The sequence below is a fragment of the Marmota marmota genome, unplaced genomic scaffold (genome assembly GCF_001458135.2).
Source record: "Marmota marmota marmota unplaced genomic scaffold, marMar, whole genome shotgun sequence".
NCBI lineage: Eukaryota > Metazoa > Chordata > Mammalia > Rodentia > Sciuridae > Marmota > Marmota marmota.
The window spans coordinates 1,572,454-1,579,898 of NW_026000164.1; the positions used below are offsets into that span (position 1 = coordinate 1,572,454).

Below are 7,445 nucleotides of genomic sequence, written 5' to 3' on the forward strand. Positions count from 1 at the left end.
GAGGAGGGTTATACAAGAGGCTGCCTTCTTTCATGAGCATCCAGGGGCTGAGGCTCCTGTTTTTAAGGCCTTCATAGAGTTTCTTCATTTACCCCCCAAGTGGAACTGAACAAAAAATAACTATGAAAGGAAGAATTCCAGACTTCCTCTTTCACAAACATAGTCATGCCTTGCTCAGCAACGGGGTGGTGCCCTGAGGAAGGCCGCTGGATGATTTTGTTGTGGCACAAATATCTTTGAATGTACTTACACAAACCTAGATGGTATTGCCTGTGAAATGCCATATGCATATATGTGTATACTGTCATATATACGTCCATCATCAGCTCAAATGTTTTGTGGTATGTGACTGCATATTCAATTTCAAGTTTTAAAAATGATGCTTTTTAAAATCAGGTTATTGAATTTGAGGGGGATGGTTGGTGGTCTTGGTCTTTTGCTATTGAGCTAGTGGAGCTCTTTCATGTTTTAGAAAGAATCCCTTATCTGTTATATAGTTTGCAAATATCTTTTCCATTCTGTAGGTGGCCTTGTCACATGTTGGTTGTTTCTTTGGCTGTGCAAAAGCTTTTTAGTTTCATGTAGCCCCATTTGTCTCCTTTTCACCTTTTGTTGTTTGTGATTTTTGGTGTCATATCCAGGAAGCCATTACCAAGGACAACGTCACATTCACATTTTTTTAATATTTATTTTTTAGTTTTAGGTGGACACAATATCTTTATTTTATTTTTTTATGTGGTGCTGAGAATCTAACCCAGTGCCTCATGCATGCTAGGCAAGCGCACTACCACTTGAGCCACATCGCCAGCCCCAACGCTTTTTTTTTTAAATGGGCTAAATACTTGAATAAACATTTCTCCAAAGAAGATATATAGATGACTCACAAGTATATGGAAAGATACTCGCATCACTGATCATCAGGGAAGTGAAAATCAAAGCCACAGGAGTTGTCACCTCACACCTGTTAGGGTGACTATTAAGAAAAGCCAAATTGGGAGTGCTGGCATTGGCAAGGATGAAGATAAATCAGAGTCTTGCATGCTGTTTGTGCAAATGTGGAATAGTACAGCTGCTATGGAAAACAGTGTGAGGTTCTTCAAAAAATTAAAAACAAATTTACAAAATAATCCAACCGTCCCACTTCAAAAACTGAAATCAGGATCTCAAAAAGATATTAGAATATCGTAGCATTATTCACAACAGCCAAGATGTGGAAACAACCTAAATATCCATCAGTAGATGAACGGATAAAGAAAGTGTGATATATTCATAAAATGAATATCATTCAGGCTTTAAAAAGAGGGAGATCTAGCTGGGTGAAGCAGCCCACACCTGTAATCCCAGTGATTTGGGAGGCAGAGGTAAGAGGATAGAATGTCTCGGAAACTTGGTCAGTCCCTGTCTCAAAAGAAAAAATTTTTTTTAAATGAGCTGGGAGTATAGCTCAGTGGTAGAGCCAAGCACAACACCCTAGGTTCAATCCCCAGTACCAAAAAGAGAGAAGAAGAAAGGAATCTGCCGTGTTTGACGTGAATGAAACTGGAAGACTTAGGGTGAGTGAAAGAGCCAGTCACAGAAGGTCAAGTGCTGCATGATTCCACTCACACGAGGTAAATAAAACAGACACATCTGAGGATTCAGAGGGTGGAATGGGTCGTTCAGGTGTGGGTGAGACAGGGAGTTGACAATTTATAGGCACAGAGTCTCAATCATGTCAGATAATAAGTTCTTGCTGAGACTTGCTGTACGACATTGTCCCAATGTTAACAATACTGAACACAACACTTAAATTTTATGAAGAGGGTAGATCTCATGTTAAATGATCTCATCACAATAAAATAAAAAAAATGTTTTTAATTATTCTTTTTCTTCAACTCATTTTTGAAGGGTGAAGAGAAACTCGCAACCACATTCTGTAGAAGGAAAGATTCTGCCCTCAAAGAGGGCGTAGTGTTAACCAGAGGGATGTGTATGAGACTGGAGGAGCGCGGCAAGGTGGAAGGGCGGTTGAGCGGCAGGGAAACTGGCAGCTGCTCTTCCTCCCTCTGCACTTCACGCTTCAGACTTCTAATCCAAGCTGTCGCTTCACTTCCCAATTTCCAATTGACATCCTTCAGATGTACATTCTGGGTTGATGCCTAAGGACATTTAAAAATAGTTTAGTGCTGAGCAAAAGCTAAATATATTCCCAGAATTCCTATGCTAATCAATTATTTATCCCTTACAAATGCTAAGATCAAGAATGAAAAAAGTTGTATATTTCAGCTTGACAGGAGGTCTTAGGAGACTAGCAGGAATAAAACCTTTCAAGTCTAAAGTGAGTAAAATGGGTGAAAATGAGCTTCCCTATTCAGTTATACATTATCTAAACAAGGTAAAGAATATTCCTTTGCCACCAGTAGTTAAATGCAAATGTATAATTAATGAGGGATTTATAATTTATGTGGAATATTTTAGTCTCCTACATGAGAGTCATCGGGACTTTCTGACATAACTGGTGAATGTACTGTGGTATTGTCATACTTTACCCCTCACTTCTGTTTTAATACAAAAGGTGATAAGATACACTTAATTCCAACTCTAAGTAGTATCATTTTGTCCCTAAACTTCCTATCTTTAGATACATCCATTTTTAAGAAGTACTTTGGAGGAGAGAGTGAAGTCTTTATTTTTTATTTGTTTATGTGGTTCTGAGGATAGAACCCAGTGCCTTACCTCTGTGAGGCAAAGGCTCTACCACTGAGCTACAGCCCCAGCCCACACATACATTTTTAATAGATTTTATTTTTCAAAACAATTTTATTCTTACAGAAAAATCAAGAAGATAGTACAAAGAATTCCCAGATACCAGGCACCAGTTTCACCTATTATTAACATCTTACCTTGGTATGGTATATTTATTGCATTTAAAACACAAATATTAATACATCATTGTTAATTATTAAGTCTATACTTTATTCTGATTTCCTTCAATTTCCCCCCAGTGGTTTTTTTTTTTTTTTTTTTGGTTACAGAAGATGTGACCACTGAGAGCCACATCCTGAGCCCTATTTTATATTTTATTTAGAGACAGGGTCTCACTGAGTTGCTTGGTGCCTCACTATTGTTGAGACTGGCTTTGAACTCGTGATCCTCCTAAGACTCCAAGCTGCTGGGATTACAGGCTTGCATCACCATGCCTAGCTTTTTTTAAATTGCTGATGCTGAGGATTGAACCCAGTGGTTCTTTACCACTGAGCTGCACTCCCAGACATTTTTATTTTCAGATAGGGTCTCACTAAGTTGCCCAGAGTGCTCTCAAACTTGGGCTCCTCCTGCTCAGCTTCCTGAATTGCTGGGATTATAGGTGTATGCTGCCACATCTGACGCCCCGATGTCCTTTTTCTGTTCCAGGATCCCACCCAGGAAAAACCACGTCACATTTAGTTGTCCAGTCTCCTCAGGCTTCTCTTGGCTGTGAGAATTATACAGACGTTGCTTGGTTTTGATCTTTCGAGTTTTGAGGCATACTGATTAGGTATTTTGTAGGGTCTCCCTCTACTGGAATCTGTCTGCTGTGTTTTCTCATGATTAGCATGGGATTATGTGTCTACCCCCACATATGTGTGTTTGGGGGAGGGAGACCAGAGAGGCAAGGACCATCCTTACTTACCACATCGTGTCACATTATGGGGAAAGGTCATCAGCAGCACCCCCTGGACCTGAGGAGGTATTTGTCAGGTTTCTCCACTGTGAAGTTACTTCGTTTATGTATGATATTTTGGGTGCTGGGGAATCAAACCCAAAGCCTTACTTACACATGCTAGGCAAGTGCTCTACCACTGAGCCACACCCAGCCCACAAAGTCACTCTCTCCTCTCTTTCCATGCCGCACTCTTTGGAAGGAAGTCACCATGTGCCTCCACGTGAGTGGGAAGTTATGCTCCATCTTGACAGCAGTTTGTCTACATAAATTATTTTAAAGTATTCTGCATGAGAAATGTGTCTCATCTTCTCCAGTTATTAATTTATTCAATTGCTTATTTATATCACTATGAAATCATGGATATTTATTTTGAACTTTGGGTTGTAATCCAGTGCTACCTACGTTATTGATTAGATTATTCCAGCTTTGGCCTTTGGGAGCTCTTTCAATTGCCTCTTGTGCACCTTCTACATACATCCATTAATGTGAGACTTTTGTTTTTTTAGCACTTCATTACATTCCATACTACAAGATGCTCAAGGCTCATTTTGTATACTTCCTGCTATATTTAGTAAATCATAAAAGATGGCTTTCTTCCTTATCTCTCAAAGTTGTTCTGGAGCTGCTTCAGGTTCAAGAACAAAAATCTAAATACTTTAACAAAACCCGAGATAAAAACCAAAATACATACATAGGCTCCAGAGAAGTCGCGCTGCGCAGGGCTACCATCAAGGAACTGGGCATGAAAACAAGGGGCTTGAAGCACCCCAAGGATTCGCATCCTTTCTCTACCTTCAGACCAGATCATGCTAAGACATTTAAACCAAATGGAAGGGACAAGGGCACAATAACATGCATACATGTGTTTGTGTGTGTCATTCTGCTAAGATTTTTGTCACATTATATAAATTTATTGAAACATCACACTGCATCCCATAAATATGTACAATTATTATGTGGCAATTAAAAGCCAAACTAGGGGCTGGATGGAGCTCAGTGGTAGAGCAGTTGGCCTAGTACGTGCACCATCCTGAGTTGGATCCCCAGCACCAACAAAATAAAACAAATAAGAAACTTTTAAAATTTTTAATTTGGGCTTACAAGTAAAGGCAAAGAAAACTCACATTGGTGTGGCTAATGTAGACAAGAGCTGAGGTCCAGATTCAGGTGAGTCCATCCTAGGCAATGGGCGGCTGTGGCCAGGACCCTCTCTTCTGCCTTGGGCTCCTGGATGCTGCCAGGCCTTTCACCCTCCATGTACACAGGGTGTGACCACAGCAGCTGCAATTCAGCTCTCACACCCTCCAGCACACCACGCTCCGCCTCTTGCTTTTGTACCGATCAGTATTGAGTCTACACCTTTCATGTCTTCATATAGATCTGTCATGCCCTGTGTGTGCCACATACCAGTTACAGGAAGTCACATAATTTATGAAACCAATCACCTATATATAGACATTTATATATGCAGTTATTTTTACTTTTCCTATTACAAAGAGCTAATGTATATTCTTGCACACAGTTCTTTATTTATATGTGCTAGTATTTCTGAAGGAGAGATTCTTAGAGAGGAATTGAGGGACCTAAGGATATTAGCTGCACTCTTTTAAACCTTCTAGAAATAAAGATTTGACAGTGGTGAATTTGTCAGCCAGCTCTTACTTCTCCATTTTATTCACACTATTAAATACTTAGTTTCTAATTAAAATATATCATGTTGATGACAGTTCCATTATATGAGGGAGTTTTGGGAAACTTATTTTCCTTTGGTCCTATTCTCTTTTAAATTATCTACCCACATGGTTTTAGCTTTTTTTTTTTCCTCTGAAATTTTACTATTCTTAGATCGAGGATGTATCTGAATGGACCCCATGTTTCCTCTAAGATAACATAGTCATTTTTCACTGTCCCCTTCCCACACCATCAGAATTGTTTTATATAGCAGTCCTTTTCATTTAACATTCTTGGGTTTTTGTTTTGTGTTTTATTTTGGCTCTGTGGATTGAACCCAGGGGTGCTTAACCACTGAACCACACCCACAGCCCTTTTTATTTTTTATTTTGAGACAGGGTTTCACTAAGTCAGTTAGGGCCTTGCTAAATTGCTGAGGCTAGCTTTGAATTTGCAATCCTCCTGCTTCAGCCTCCCTAGTGGCTGGGATTACAGATGGGCGCCACTGGCCTGGGTGAACACTCTTTTGAACGCCTAATTTTCAACAAAGCAAGTAAAGGAGCAATCTGATGCTTTGTTTTCCACAGAATGAGACCTCCAATAACGAGCAGACAGTTCAATCTTCTTTGTGTTTCCTGTGCTGGTTTTGTACCTCATTTTGGGGAAACACCACTCAATTTCACCACATGATCTGGCATGTGGATCTCCCTACCCTAATGATAACCCCCCACCCCTCTTAGCCACCTCCTCCCCTCCCAATTTCTGCTTTCCTTAAAGCTTCCTGTCTTATCCTCTGCTAGTGTGAGCATGTCTGTAAGAGGAGCACCTGTTTTTTACGGAGAGGACCTGTGAAGTACAAACAGTACTCTGAACAGGCACACCCCTGTTTCCTTCCCTTACCAGGAGTCACGTGTTCCCGGGGCACACAGGCCATTTTCCACATCTACATACATAATGTTCATTCCGTTGGGCATCCAGGTTCTGTGTGTGGCCAAATCACCTGGTGCAGCATGATGGGTCCTTTAAAATTGTCGGGGCTCTCTTTCACTCTGCCCAGTGGCACCAGCAAGACAGGCAGGTGTCCCAGTGTCATACCACCAGGAAGCTCCGAAGTCACCAAGGAACCAGAGGTGGCATGATGAACAGTACAAGAATACCCATTTGGCACAACCCCCAAGGCCAACCCTCTGGGAGATGCTTCCCATATAAAGGGCACAGTGCTGGAAAGGGTAGGCGTTGAAGCCAAACGGCCAAATTCTGCCATCAGGAAGTGTGTCAGGGTCCAGCTGATCAAGAACAGCAAGAAAATCACAGCCTTTAACCCAGTGACAGCTGCTTTGACTTCACTGAGAAAAATGATGAAGTTGTTAGATTTGGTTGAAAAAGTCATACCGTTGGTGACATTGCTGGAGTCCACTGTAAAGCTGTTGAAGTGACCAGTGCCTTTCTTTTGACATTATAAAAAGGCAAGGTGGAAAGACCAAGATCGTCAATTTTTGATGGCAAAAACAGTAGCCATACATTTTTACATTAACAAGAGAAAGACCCATTGGACTATCCCAAGAACTGCTGTGATCTGTCTGTTTCTAACATGGGACAGACCTGCACCGATTGGTGCACTCTCAGCTTTTCATGCAGAAGGCTTTGAAACCACTGTTCACACGATCTGTCTTCCCTGGACCTCCACAGTGACTAAATCTGAGTAGGACTTGCTCTTCCCTTGGATTCACCAATTCTGAGACCATCAGCTCACTTCAAGGAATTTTTTTCTCCTGCTAGCCATTCCTCCTATTATTAAAATATTTCCTATATTTTCACAGAGCAGAAGTAAATGTTTAGTTTTGAGAAGCTTCACTAATCTCTGCATACCACTTAGACATCTGTGCACATATATGAAATGTAGCTATTAAAATGAGTCCTTTGGGGCTGGGGTTGAAAGCTCATCTGGCATGTGTGAGGCAGTGGGTTTTATCCTCAGCACCACGTTAAAAAATAAATATGTAAAATAAAGGTATTGTGTCCTACTACAACTAATATATATATATATATATATATATATATATATATATATATATATATATATATATAT

At 40.5% G+C, this 7,445-nt stretch overlaps 1 long non-coding RNA gene across 1 annotated transcript; it reads right to left on the reverse strand.

Annotated features, from left to right (window-relative positions):
• Positions 1-2,083: 2,083 nt before the first annotated feature.
• Positions 2,084-7,370, reverse strand: LOC125611603. Its single transcript, XR_007341801.1, has 2 exons — positions 4,810-7,370; positions 2,084-2,138 (listed from the first exon to the last, which is right to left on the reverse strand). It is a non-coding gene; the product is annotated as an uncharacterized LOC125611603 (long non-coding RNA).
• Between the last annotated feature and the right edge of the window lie 75 nt (positions 7,371-7,445).